This window comes from Cheilinus undulatus, linkage group 21 (genome assembly GCF_018320785.1).
Source record: "Cheilinus undulatus linkage group 21, ASM1832078v1, whole genome shotgun sequence".
Lineage (NCBI taxonomy): Eukaryota > Metazoa > Chordata > Actinopteri > Labriformes > Labridae > Cheilinus > Cheilinus undulatus.
Window position 1 is genome coordinate 23,354,127 of NC_054885.1, and position 15,722 is coordinate 23,369,848.

Consider the following 15,722-nt stretch of genomic DNA (forward strand, 5'->3'; position numbering starts at 1 on the left):
GATTCACTAAAATTGTGAATTAAAAAGCCTTAGAAGTGGCTTCACAGGTTAAGAAAAGGAAGAAAAACCAGCCACTTCCTTCAGCGATATTGTGCCTTTTTATGTTTATTTATGCATTACTATGACAACATGCCTGCCTGTCTGCCTCAAACTTATCATCTCAATTTTTGTCCCCAAAGCATTGAATCCATATTGAATTAATTAGCTCCATTTGTCACAGGTCTCTGCTGAACTCCCTCCTGTTAAGCAGAACCACTACAGGACATAATACCGGTTGTAAATACAACTCAGTGCTTTCCCCCACTTAATAATGAGATCATTCAATCATTGACTGCAGGGACCTTTGCCTCGCTCAGACAGAGTCATGTGTGAGGGCATTTTAATGCTAGGTTTTACCCACTAGCGTGCATTAAGTGTGTGCATTTGTATTTAACATTGAAGTGAATGTCAGGCTACAAGTGCAAGCTTGCACACAGTATGCATTATATATGAATGTACCTGTCTATAGATGCAGAGAATTGCCCATGTGTTACTGCTGAAACACTGACTTCCTAGATGTAGCTCAGGTTCATTAAAAAGCATCAACATGTCCATTGAATTTGTGTTCCACAGAGAGACACATAGCACTAATTACTACATGTATGACTGCTTTTTGTCAAATTCTTTTTTTCTCTCTGTGCTAACCACGATGATCACATTGTTTTGTCTCAACAATATAAAGACAAAGTAAATGATCAATCCTGACATGATTTTTGTACTTAACCTTACTTCTGAATTTGATTTGTTCAATAATTTGCCTCCCACTATTAAATATTAAAGGAGTAGTTTATCACTTTGGAATATAAACCTGTTTGCTCTCTTAGGAAGAGTAAAATGAGAAGATTAAATCCACCCTCAAACTTAGCGTGTGGGCCAGATACACCAGTAAGTGAGCCAGCCAGCTCACTAATTAACACACTGTATCATGTTTGTGTACTTCATCACAAGCACTGGGAGCACTGGATAGGCAACCAGTGGAAAGTCGAGGAAGTTGTGGGGTCTATAACCAACCATTTTTTAAATTAAATTGATAAAGCACTGCTTTATCAATTTCATTTCTTTAAAATGCCTTAATTCTTTAATTCAAAATGAGAGGGAAAAGTGGTCAACAAGTGCTACAAATAAATAATTTCAACATCTGAACTCAGTAGTAGTTAATGAATAGTGAAGTAACTGCTAGCACTAATGCTAGCTAACACACACAGATACTATCGATAAATCACAACTGGGGAGGGCCTATTCTCTGGGTTTGTCAGGGCCCAGCCATTGCTGTGGACAGGCCTGCACCTGACCAGGGCCAGTCTGGCAAGTATATTCTCAATAACAGACCCTTCATGCCATTGTTGTTGAGGTCAGCCTGCAGACAACATGTGCATGCTTGGGTCTTGACCTAAATTGAACACAGTCCCAATCTCTTGTGTGCCTTATTTGAATGTAGCTCTGAGATCCCTCTACCTAAGGGTGAAGCTCATGTTGTCATAGCATTTACATCCTTAACAGCCAGACACCCCACTCTTCTCTCTGAGAAAGCATTAAACACTCCTAGCTCCATTAGATACTTTAAAGATAATTTATTTGGATAAGGTCTTTGGGGTATTAAAGGAAGACTTGGACTCCTTTTTAGAGTACTGTGATAGCTTACATGAACCACTGAATAAGGATGAATGACAGCAGAAGTACCAGCCAAAGCCTCATCATGTGACGCCACAGAGGGAAGACTTCATCCCTCACAAACATATACGGGACCTCGCCAAGCAGGGGAGCTCTGAGTAGGCTTTTATCAGGTGGGATGTAAAGAGTGCTGGCCTGAAGAGCTTTTCTAAATGCAGACTTCCTCAAGGTTCCACCATCAGTCTCTTTCCCATAGGGACCTGCATCCACCACCGCAGCCATAGTTGGCATCCACTGCTGCTGCAGGACAACCGAGAAGGTCTTTGAGTAGTTCTGAAAAAGGGAACCATAGCCAGGTAGAGCCTGGATGATTACATGGTGCTATCTTTCACACCAGTGCAGTTGGAAAACTACCAGCTTTCCTCAAACTCCTGTGTGATGGCCCTTTATTCTTCCTCTCTTGGCATCTGCAGGCCATCCCAAAGAGCATTAGCGACATCGGGCACAATGGTACCTAAAATGGAGAAGGCAAAAGAATATATAAATTCTCTGCCCAAAAAGTTGTAAGGTGCTGCTTCCAATGAAATAATTACAATTAGTTTTTAAACATGTCAAAAGCATGCATTCAGATCAAGATTATTTCCTAAAAACAACCCTAAAGTTTTGCAGCTGAGTCCTGGGTATAGTACATTTATGTTATTTTAGACATGAATATTTCAAAGACACAAATCCATGCTCTTACACTATTTTGCTAAGCTCACCGTTCTTTTCTTTGTAGAATAATAACAATGTCAAGTTGTTGCTCCATCCTCTCCATGTCAGGAAGTATATTTTCCCTGTTTTTCTGACTCCACGTGACTGTAATGCATTAGCGCAGGAAGAGTGCTATGAAAGGATGTAGGTGATTCAAACCGACAACAGCCTGATGACTTCTGAGAGTGATGATCCAGATACCCTCACTATGATTCCTTATTTGAAAGCTCTCTGATATGGTATTCATGGGATTAATCAGGGAAATTTAGAATACCCAGCTGTCTGGGTAAAAGTCAGTCAAGTAGGTAATAAGGATATGATTCAACGATATTTTTGTAGATCACATTTTTAGTGAGAAGCTCATCATGTCATGTTCAATACTGAATAGAGAAAAATGAAGTAGCTTTAAATCTTCCCATTCCTTCAAAAGGGTCTTATTGATTCTGTGGTTTTACATCCTATATTTTCGGTAGTATGACTTAATCACTGAATCTCTGCTTCTGAAGCTCAAGGATATGTTTGGCACGTTGATGTCACCCATTGTGGACTTCCTGGCAGTCATGAATCAGGATCTCAGAGACTGAAAACCTCAGAGAGCTCAGAATATGAGTCAAGTTTGCAGCTTGTTTGCAATTCATTCTGTGGGGGAAAGGAGTGGTCTCCTCCAAGGGGGATAGCTACTGACAATTTAACAAATCTACACTGCGTTCCACATTATCATACAAATGACATTTTTCTCTGATTTAATAAATATCAATGCAAATAACAGAGTATAATTCAAATGTTTTTGAACAAACTTCATAATGATAACTATTTTTTTTTTAATAAAAACCTCAAAATGCACTTTTCCACATGTTCCACATTATTAAGCAGGCCACAGGTTTCAGCAATATGGGAAAGAAAAAGGATCTCTCTGCTGCGGAAAAGTGTCAAATAGTGTAATGCCTTGGACAAGGAAGGAAAACATTCGATATTTCAGGAAAAATTGAGCATGATCATCATACTGTGAAGAAATTTGTGGCTGATTCAGAGCACAGACGGGTTTGTGCGGATAAAGGCATGATGAGGAAGGTTTCTGATTGACAAATACATCAGATTAAGAGAGCAGATGCTAAAATGCCATTACAAAGCAGCAAACAAGTATTTGAAGCTGCTGGTGCCTCTGGAGTCCCACCAATCTCAAGGTGTAGGATCCTCCAGAGGCTTGCAGTTGTGCATAAACCTACTATTCAGCCACCACTAACCAATGCTCACAAGCAGAAACGGTTGCAGTGGGCCCAGAAATACAAGAAGACTCATTTTCAAACAGTCTTGTTGACTGATGAGTGCCGTGCAACCCTGGATGGTCCAGATGGAGGAGTAGTGGATGGTTGGTGGATGGCCACCATGTCCCAATGAGCCCGGGATGTCAACAAGGAGGGGGCGGAGTCATGTTTGGGCCGGAATCATGAGGAGAGAGCTGATAGGCCCCTTTAGGGTCCCTGACAATGCTCCATCTCATGCTGCAAAGAATACCTCTGTGTCATTGGCTGCTATGGGCATAAAAGGAGAGAAACTCATGGTGTGGCCCCCATCCTCCCCTGACCTCAACCCTACTGAGAACCTTTGGAGCATCCTCAAGCTAAAGATCTATGAGGGTGGGAGGCAGTTCACATCAAAACAGCAGCTCTGGGAGGATATTCTGACATCCTGCAAAAAAAAATTCTAGCAGAAACTCTCCAAAAACTCACAAGTTCAATGGGTGCAAGAATAGTGAATGTGATATCAAAGAAGGGCTCCTATGTTAACATGGAACTTGTCCTGTTAAGATGTTTCTGATTGAAATAGCTTTGATTTCAGTAAATATGACCCCCTGATGCTGCAGTTTCTACAAATGAACATTTTCAGTTCTTTACAGCCTATAAAATGTTTTAAAAAGCTGTTGTGCTTCATCTTGTGGAACAGTGCATTCTGAGGTTTTTTGTTTTTTTTTATAATTTTTGTTATTATGAAGTTTGTTCAAAAACATTTGAATTATGCTCTAATGGCTGATGACTTGAAAAATATTCTGACTGTCATTTGCATTAATATTTAGGAATATCAGAGAAAAATATCATTTGCAAAATAATGTGGAACGTGATGTTTGAACGGGAAAGAGCTGTAAAAAAGAGAGAAGAATCTATCATTTGATCTAAGCCATCACACTGAAAAAAAATGAACTGATAAAAACATTTTTAGCTCAGGCACTAGGCTGAGATGTGAAGTGCTGAAGTGGCACCTGTAATGATACCAGTTCACTTTAAGAATTAATGTCACATTTATGAAGTATTTTTAAGTGTTAACAGTGTAGGTGAGCTAATTCAACCATTTCATCACCACACCATGACCTGCACAAACACAGCAACACCTGCCTTTGATTTAAAAACATCAGGGATTGTGAAACTGAGTGGATAAATGTACTAACTAAACATTACAGTCTTTTATGCACGATTGTTTTGGGTAATAATAGATGATTCTGCTTGTAGTTATTTTGACTATGAATAATGAGGATAGTTCATATCCGCATGCACCTTAAGATAAATTCTCCAGGGCAAAAATGAGCAGTTGAAGTTTAGACCATGAAGCTTTAAAAAGACACCTGAGAATCTGTAAAATAACTCCATAAAAATAAACTCAGTGAAACAGACATGGAACTACATATTCTTTCAGTTTTTTTCCTGAACACATCTGCTTTTGAAATTCTTGAATCAGTCATAGTGCCACCCACTGACAAAAAGGAAGCTGTGCATGTTTTTCATTACCTACAAATCCTCAGTGATTACTCAGATCAGCCTGAGGTCTGCTCAGGTACATCGAAAGACCAAGAAACCACCACTATAAAAGCCATGACTTTTATCCAATACAACAGATATTATCACTTTTTTGTTCACCACAAAACAGGTAGTAGTTTCTCAATGATTAAAAATTCAGCTTCCACAACACATTCAATCTATGATTTTGAAACTTGGCACACATATTCAGCATGTCAGGACCCACAAAAAAGCCACTTGCCACGTCAACAAGATGATTTTTGGTTTGGAAAAGAGAGAGAGGGAGAGAGAGAGATTACAGACACTTTCTGAACATTTCTAAATGCCAGGAAAAATTTTATGTCAAAGGCTCACTTTATATGTTTCCCTTTGGTTTCCTGACAAATTGGGGCTGACAAAACTTAAGGAAAAGATTTAGAATTTCCTTTTCCTTTTCTTTTTTCTTCCTGGCCACTTGTGCTCGGCAAATGCGACAATGGCCTACACCATCAGATGAGAATTTTGTTATTGTTTAAAAATCACAGATCCGGGGTTGACCTTCTGCCATCTCAGTTTAATTTAACAGTGGTATGGATTTCCACCTTGTCTCCACAAAATTTCTATTGTGCATAACATAAAGTGGTGGGTGAAGTGGATGGGACAAAGGATGCCTAGGGATTGAGCTAGTAACTTGTATTCTTAGACATAGAAAAGGTGATAAACTCTGCTTGCTCACATTTGGAAATGAGAGAAATGTTTCTTTTCACTAGTGATGCTTGCTTTAGGCAAAACAGAGATGGGTCTCATATTTCTTTTTGATGGGGTCACCAAATTATTCAAACTTCACCTGGAAACACAGAGAATACAGAATAGTGCATTATCAAAAGTATTACAGTGGAGTGAAACGTAAATTTTTTGTGACTATTTAACCTTTAAATAAATTAACAGGTTTATTGGATTGCCAACATCCATAATTCCAGACACTTGGTAGTTGGACTTTGTCTTTTAAGCTAACAGCACCATCTTGAGGTTGAGGACATCTAATACATTCTATCATAGTATTCATGTCAAATGCTTCAGTAAGGGTATCAATAATAATAACTTATATTTACATATATAACTTTAGTAATAACTTTTGGGTCATAGATGGAGCGGCTGCTGTTAACCATCTGAAAATTATTCATATATAACCTTACAAGACCAAATAAACAATGTTTATTCTGAATTATTTTGTTTCACTTCAGATAAATAGGTCACTACAACAGGAGAAGGAAACAACTACACCTCTGGGTTGTTTACACCTTAACTTTGACAGTACATTAAACATTTCCCAGTTGAAATTAAAAGGAAATCCAATCAAAACTAGACTAGTAGTTCCCAGCAGTGTTGCTGCTGCACCACTGTTGCTGTGTGTTTAATTACAAAGACAAGAAGACAAAAGATGCAAAACGTTTAGAAATGTGACATTTATATAAATGCATTCCACTGTTTAAAATATACAAATAAAATATGACAACAAATATGAACAGATATTTAAATAAAAAAAAATTAGTAAAAGCTCTGCACTCATATTTAACATGGCCAAACAGTGTGTCTATTATGAGCAGATCACGAAGCAATTATGGAAGATCTTTGTATTTTATGAGTGTAAAGTGCAAAAATCAAAACTATACATTTACACTGGTAAATATCATAAGAAACAAATTGTAAAACGATACAATTGTTAAACATCTTAATAAGAAAAATATTGACAATATTATTCTATTTTATTTTATTTACAGTCTTATTGAACTATATGGATATCTGAATAAGGTTAATATTGATCACACTGATCCTGAATCTGTTTTTTCTTACATTAGAAAACCATAATAAAACAGAAATGACCAGTATAACAAAATAAAATCATTATCACACAAATAGATCCACAAAACGTCAGGAAATATTTGAAGCATTTCCTCCAGACAGAAAGACAAACACGGAAAAACACCACCACCTTCACTGATGTCATAAAACCTCAACCCAGATCAAATAAAGGCTTTTATATGAGACGCTGCCACGTCAGGACACATAATGTAATGTATTATAGAAAACGATAACACCAAATATCATAAAGTAGCCCTATTCTCTCTCTCCTCTCTTTCTCTGTGTAAGTCTGCGGATGTGGGAATTGTTTTAAACTGGAAATGTTATTGTATTTGAATTTGCAGTCACAAAAAAAAACTTTGTATAAATCTTATTGTAAAGAGCACACCTTATAAATGTACAATTTGTCAAATATAATTAGTCCAGATGTAAAAGAAAAGATTCCAGTTTACCTAAAGTAACTATAATAAATTTGTGACCTGATATATTTAAACATGTTGGGGGTTTTAAGCCGAAGTTTGTTTTTTTAACACAATTTTTAAAACCTTACAACAGTATTGCCAAGCAACGTCAGTTAAAATAAATTTCTTTTTATTGTTGTAGGAATAAAGATTATTAGTCACTTATGTCAAAGCCACCAGTCCTTTAATATTAAACAGCCGCAGAGATCACTGCAGGTGCTATTCATCTTACTGAGGTATTAGCTGATTGTGAACAGTTATCTAAACATTTGCCATGACAGAAGTGATCACTTTCTATTTCTGTGTGAGGACAGAATCTTCAAATCAGTTTATGAGTGGCGGCTGCTTTGTCAAACAGCTGTAGCTCACACTGTCCACACAGAGTGATCCACACAGAGAGTGTATCAGCTACTGCCAGCCTTGAGTAAGAAATGCATGTTTTAACTTGTTTCAAAGTGATATTTTAAGTTCAAAGGGATGCTGCATGTTTTCATATTCTTTAAAAAGCAAAAGATGAAAAAATCAGCATGCTAGAGATTTGAATATGAGTTGAGTATAGATGTTTGAAATCTAATTTGAACCTGAAAATGATTAAAATGACACTAAAACTAATCAACATTAAATCCAAAGATTAAAAAAACAGACTTAATTTATGTTAACTTGGCAAGTTAACGACATTTTAGACTTAATAAACTGTTGACACTTGAAAAAATTTCAATTTGACCAATAAACCAGTGTTTTTCCAACCTTTACATGAAAAAATCTGTTCCATGAAAACTTGGCATGTCTTTTCAAATGTGACTACGAGTTCTCTTGATTAATGTATGTTTAAGGCAGGGGGAAGGCACATCTGCAGCTGTGGAGTGTACCTCTGCAGATGAGGAGACGCTGTCACTGGACTCCAGAAGGCTTGAGGTATCATGTCAAATTTGTGGAGATATACTGTTAGTCCAAAATGAAAAGAAAGTCAGTGATGTGGTGCTAATAAAAATGTGTTACAGGACCTAGAGACTGCACCGTCTCAAAAGGAAGCTGGTAGCATTGTGAGTATACTGAAGTAAATCTATGTGATGCACAAATCCTGTCGTGCCAATTGACAGAATCAGAATCATGTATGCCAAACACCTGCAGAAACAGGCAGAGCTGGCAGAACTCCAAATCCAGAGAGGGAAACGAAATCTGATTGAGCTGGACATTGAAATCAAAAGGAGGAAGCAAAGGAAACTGGAGCTAGAGATCCAGAAATTGGAACGGGAGATGAGTATTGCAGTGCACACTGTAACCATGTTTGTGATTGAGTGTGTTAATCCTTTTGACTTTTGCTCTCTCCACTCCAGACTCAAAGCTGAGAAACGGCGATTGCAAAATAAACTAAAAAATAATGGGGTCCTTTTTTTTTTTTCTAACATCTGTATTGTATTGTACCTATTTGAGTACAGGTCAGATTTTTTTGTATCTTTTTGAACCTTTCAGTGTTTGGCCTCTTACTTTTATTGCTCAAATATTTTGTCTTTTTATATGTGCTTTTTGTCTTTATATAATCTGTGCAAATGAATAATACTAAAACTAAAAGTCAACTGAAATGAAATGACTACAGTTATAATATTTTGATGCAGGATGATTAAATGATGTAACATGTAGAAAAACCATGGAAACGCTGTAAACCACACTCATTCCTCACAGTACTGACAGCAGAGCCACCACAGGAATAATCTGATCCTGGTTGTTAGCCTGGTCTGGCGCAGGCTAGCTGCAGAGAATAAATCATCATCAGTGGCGTGCACGGATTTTTTCAAGGGCAGGGGCGAAAAGAAAAAAAAAAAAAAAAGGGGCACATAGCTACAGCGCGTTCTCGCCACTGAAGAGGGCACTAAGTTTCGTGTGTTTTCGAGGGCACTTTAGACATGTTTGTATGTTATACAAATGGCACATTATATAGCCTTTAAACAGACTAACAAGACGGACTACTCAAGTTAGTTTGTCGTTAGGATCAGCATCCATAAGAACTGTGTAGAGTCAACGTTGGAGTGTGAAGAACACACAGAAATAAATAAATAAATAAATAAAATCCCTAGGGAGTCTGGGGGTCTTCCCCTAGAACATTTTCAATTAAGTAGATGCCATTACCTGTATTCTAGTGCATTTTAACCCTTTACCTACTGAGTCTAAAAATGGTGATTTGGACATATTTTGTTTTTATGGCTGTAAAATAGTCAGGAAATGCCCTAAGTCTGAGAGCTTTGGTCCCTTTTCCCAGGAGTACTTGAACTTGACTTTTCAACATCTGATTATTGATTATTGCACGTTATATGGAATTGTCAGCAGTTTAAAAGAAGAAAAACACAAAAACAGATTTGTTTTTCATGGCTTTTATGAGAAGAAATTTTTTTATTGCTCATGAAGTTTTGATTTGACATTTGAAATGTGAACCTATACATGTTTAGAACAATCACCAGTCACTTTTTGAGTCTAGGACTCTGGGTGTGCAAAACACAGTGCAAAAGATATATATACATAGGCGACAATTAGTGCAAATAAAGGTGGAAAAATGCTTTCTCAACATTCTCAAGTAACATATTGTTATTGCACATGACAGACACGCACAAATGCCACTATCTAATGCTATTTTTTGAAATAAAACACCACTCTCGCTCACTCTCCTTTCTCAGTCGTCTTCTGTCAAAGCTGCCTTTTTTGCGGTGCTGTTCAACATTACTGTAATATATATACCACACATCATATATTGCCGGAAAGCACAGATTCTCAGCTCTCTGTCAGCGTTGGAATTTTTTAGCTTGAGCATACTTTTGGGGAGTTACAGTGTTGAGAATCTGTGTAGCGGTCTCGCAATACATCTGGTGTTTTGCTATGGTGTTTTGCTATGAATGCCCACGTCATTGCGAGTACCATAATGAACTATATATATGCGCATGCCCACAATCCTCAGCTTTCCAACGCCGCTGGAATTTTTCTGATCGGACAAACGTTGCCAGAGTTACGGTAATAATACTCCAGACATATAAAACACAGCGCCGGCTCAGTAGGTAAAGGGTTAACACCATATTAGCACCAGATAATCCAAACTGGTTCTGTGAGATATCGTTCTGACTCAATATAGATCAAAAAATGGCCAAACATAAAAGTCATTGCAACAGTAATGTTTCGTAGTATTTCTAGGTCCTAATGGCCTTCAGGAGTTTAGTGTGTTTTTTCCACCCAAGAGGGCAGTTTAGTGTGTTTTGCCAAACAGGAGGGCACTTAAGCACGCATTTTGGCTCCCAAGAGGGCACTTTAGGATGTGTTTTTGGCTCCAAAGAGGGCACTAGCACGCGTTTTGGCCAGTGGCGGCTGGTGCATTTTTTTTCAGGGGGGGCTACAACAAAATCCCAATTTGATATGTCATGTATGTAAGGTACATCAAAAGATGTTACTACAACGAAAGTTAAGTTATAGTAATATGCCCTTTTTACATCTGCATTTGTCTGGTTAGTGAACAAATATTAAAATACGATGGCTATAATAAGGGTCATCAGCAGCCACAAGTAACTAACTCTTATCACAGTCAACTAAAATTTTTAACTTATCAGGCACAAGGTGCCAGTAGTCATTGCTTCAATAGTGACTGGCTGAGTAAAAAATATATATACCAGACCTGAATGCAGTAAAAATGCTTAAACCCACTGAACTATTATTGATTAATTGATTTACCTATTTCTTAATATTAGCCACAGCTTTGTTGCTTCATCCTGATATCAGGTCCAAGCTCTTCTTCGTCCTCCTCTCAAAATGCCTTTATTCTTATACACTCCACTGAGTTTTCTTATTGCATTTCACTGTCTTCCTAGCATCTCTCCATGAGCTAACCAGCGAAGGCAGGCGCAATACCTGGCAGAAAGCCAGTATTTACCCGACGGTGCATGACTTCTTCTGTCTCAAATTACGAAGCGTATCTCTCTGCTGCTACCTGTTGGTGTCTGGCGAGTGGTTAGTGATAATCCCTATCATGTTGCGCCCAGAGGGCTCCTATCTCTTGTACAGGAGAGGAGCGAATACACACGCACAGCCTTAAAACAGCAGTGAATAGAGAGGTGCAGGAATGAGTCCTAAAAGTTAGCATTTTAGCACCTCTAGTTCCCTCGTCGGACTTCCGGGCAAGATGGCGGACTGGGTGCACATGAGGCTGTGAGCTTCGTCTCCCTGTCCCAGTTTTTTGCATAGAACTTGCTTTCTAACCGGCAGTTTCATACCCCTTGATGACTCAAAGATTTTAACTTTACACCTGTGATTCCTGACTCATGAAACCCAACGCCACAAGCCAAGGAAACACGGCTATGGCCGGTCACGACTATGCAGCCAAAATGGACGTCTCGGCCAACAGTGCCAAATGAAAAGACCCTTTTTCTCCGGTCAAAACTCAACCAAACTACAAAAAGAAGGACTCGGGAACAGACGAAGGTATGAGTGCCATTTTGGAAGCGATAAAACAGCTTACTAGCCAAACATCAGCGCTCGCTAACAAAGTCGACTCACTAGGCATTCAGATACAACAAAACTCTGTAATGCTAGCCAACATGGCTGTTGGTTTGAACCAGGAGAACTGCTTGATGTCAGGGTATTTAAAGCGCCATGGATCCAAAAAGTTGTGGTTGCCACAAAAGTCAGATAACACAGGGTTGTGAGAATTACATTGACTCTTAGGAGGGTATTAATTGATTTACTTATTTCTTAATATTAGCCACAGCTTTGTTGCTTCATCCTGATATCTGGCCGGTCAGGTCCAAGCTCTTCTTTGTGCTCCTCTCAAAGGCTAAGGCTGTTGAGTTTAATGCGGCGGAAATTAAAGACTGTAAAACTCAACTGCAAGTCACGGAGAAGGATGTGGCTGTGTTAAAAAAAGACTGATTTTTCTCTCAAAATGCATCAGATTGATGCTTTTAAATATGAAATATTCAAAATTTTCTTACGGGGAGAATTCCCCTGGACCCCCTAGAGGGGTCATACCCTTCTCACCTTTTTCCCCCCTGACCCGTTTTCATCCCTGCTACAGAAAGTCCCACCCAGTCTCTAGTTCTGCATGCTGGTTTGATAATAAAAATAATAATCACAGTAATTTTTACAAAACTTTTACTCTCTTTCCATTCCCATTGCTTTCAGCAGCTCATAAAGAGCTTCATGTGTGTTTCTGCATCCATTTTCTACAAACTCAAACTGATCACGACAGCGTAGCATAACAACACAATTTTGCCATTGGACTTAAAGTTTCCTTCAGTTCTGCACGATGCATCCATTTTTCAGAGCTTTTCGAAAAGGTAGTGCTGCTCCTGCCTGTACCAATAGCAGTGATGCTGCTGGTACCTCACAGACAACAACAAAAAATATGCTGGAGCATGACATGTATGCATGCTGCCCCCTTCACATTTCTGCCTGCCCCTTCATATATGCATGCCTAAAACCGGCCCTGGCTGCAGGAGGAAAATTGATGACAAATCGAAGAGACGGATAAGAGCCCAGGATAACCTCCAAAGACATTAAAGGTGAACTCCAAGGTCAAGGTACATCAGTGTCAGATTGCACCATCAGTCGTTGTTTGAGCCAAAGCGGACTTCATGGGAGACGACCAAGGAGGACACCACTGTTGAAAACAAATCATAAAAAAGCGAGACTGGAATTTGCCAAACTGCATGTTGACAAGCCACAAAGCTTCTGGAAGAATGTCCTATGGACAGACCAGACAAAACTGGAACTTTTTGGCAAGGCACATCAGCTCTATGTTCACAGACGCAAAAATGAAGCATACCAAGAAAAGAACACTGTCCCTACTGTGAAACATGGAGGAGGCTCTGTTTTGTTCCAGGGCTGCTTTGCCGCATCTGGCACAGGGTGTCTTGAATCTTTGCAGGGTACAATGAAATCTCAAGACTATCAAGGTATTCTAGAGAGAAATGTGTTGCCCAGTGTCAGAAAGCTTGGTCTCAGTCGCAGGTCATGGGTCTTGCAACAGGATAATGACCCAAAACACACAGCTAAAAACACCAAAGAATGGCTAAGAGCAAAACATTGCACTATTCTGAAGTGGCCTTCTATGAGCCCTGATTTAAATCCTATTGAACATCTGTGGAAGGAGCTGAAACATGGCATCTGGAGAAGGCACCCTTCAAACCTGAGAAAACTGGAGCAGTTTGCTCATGAGGAGTGGGCCAAAACACCTGCTGAGAGGTGCAGAAGTCTCATTGAGAGTTACAGAAATCGTTTGATTGCAGTGATTGCCTCAAAAGGTTGTGCAGCAAGATATTAAGTTAAGGGTACCATCATTTTTGTCCAGGCCTGTTGCATGAGTTTGTTTTTTAAAAATGATTCTGTTGAACCACAATTCAAAAGCAATGTCTGATTTTCATTGGTTAATTTTCATTAAATTTTTTTTTATTATCACATTTGTCAGATTCAAGTTATTTCTGTGACCATTGTGGGTTTTTCTTGCATTAACAGAGGGGTACCAACAATTTTGTCCAAGTGTGTACAAGATAGTAAACTCAGAAATTAAAAAGTCATAATTTAAAAGAAAAAATAATAATTTCCAAGCTTATAAAGTCTTACATTTTTACATTGAAACTCAAAAATTTCATTTTATTTACAACAAAAATGTATGTAAAAAAAAGTATTTTTGTAAATTTAAGACTTTTTAAACTGGTGACTTTTTATGTTTCTTTTTGAAATTAACACATCCTTTTTTTTTATAATTTTTTCAGTGGTCCTAATATTGTCTCATAATAATGGATCATTTATACATAGATCTTTTTTAAGGACATGTGTCTGTAGGTCAACTATGGTGGGATTTTGTCAATGGGGGGTTGGACACCAGTGCTCTAGTCTGAGTGTGGTCTGTTTTGCATTTGTCAAAAATTCTTCAGTGGATTTTTGTCACGTTTTGCTCTGAAGGTACCCTAATAACCCAACACATTTTATTAATATTTTTTTATTATTATTATTTCGTCCTTGAATCAGAGTGGGCATTTGTACGATACAATACAATACAATAACTTTATTTATCTGTGCCAAGTTTAAAGAAAATATTTTGAGATACAGTGGCCAACCCAAAAACATATCTCTGAGTAATAAAACACAACCATTTCTCATTTAATTTCCATTATCATTCTTTTAATTTCAAAGTGCTGTTGTAAAATGTACCACTGTAACCAATGCCAGCTACAAACAGCCAGCCTCAACATTTCTGCTCTGATTCTGGTAAGAAAAAAAAAAAAACACACAGAAGAATATATCTCAATTTAGCTTAAAATATCTGTCATAATGAAATATCAACAGTTATTACTGCTTCTATGGGAGAAATATGATTTTTCACTTTGCAGGATATTTCACTCAAAGTAAAGTGAAGGAAATGTACTGTGATCAAACAGAAACTATACTGGAACACTTTTAAACAAACTGTAAAGGTCTGACGATTACATGCCAACATTAAACAGTCATTTTCACTTTTAAAATTCAAATATAGCATCATTTGATACAAAATAAACACATTTACAATACAAACACCTGTATTCGTGTTCATACACTGTTGAATCTGTTTCTCTCTTGCTGTGATGTCTGCCTTTAAATAAATAACCGTGTGATTTTATCATCTTTATCAGTAATTTGAAAAAATGTTATTGTGATGTTGAAGATGCAAATCTTATTGTGAATATTTACTCCCTATTTTTGCCTCTCTATTGACTTAAAATGTTTTTTCTCTACATGTGCTTTTATTATTTTATATTTTACTTTCAACTTTCTCTGTGGCATTTGATTGAAGAAAAAGAAGTTTTGTTATCCACTCTTGAAATAAAGACATACCTTCAAGATTCTGGACACTGTTTGCATAATTATTTATTGTCAATAGCTACCTCCATTTGTACCTAACTCTGATTTTTAACATCTAAATGCTTCTGCAGAGGTAACTCACCTCAGCCTGACTTCTGTTAAACCACTCCCATTTTGATTTGCAGTAAAAAGGATAGGGTTTAACAGATCAGTGGTTCTCAACTGGTGGGTCTGGACCCAAAATTGGGTCACAAAGCTCTCTCTAGTGGGTCATGAATGTATGCCAGGGGAACAAAAAAAGGTGACAAAAACTATCGACAGAAGCCCTAAGTGGACATACAGCACATGCATGCAAATCCTTCTGTAATAAGGTGCTTTTGACATGTTTGTTTAGTCCTGTCTCTGCTCAATAAGC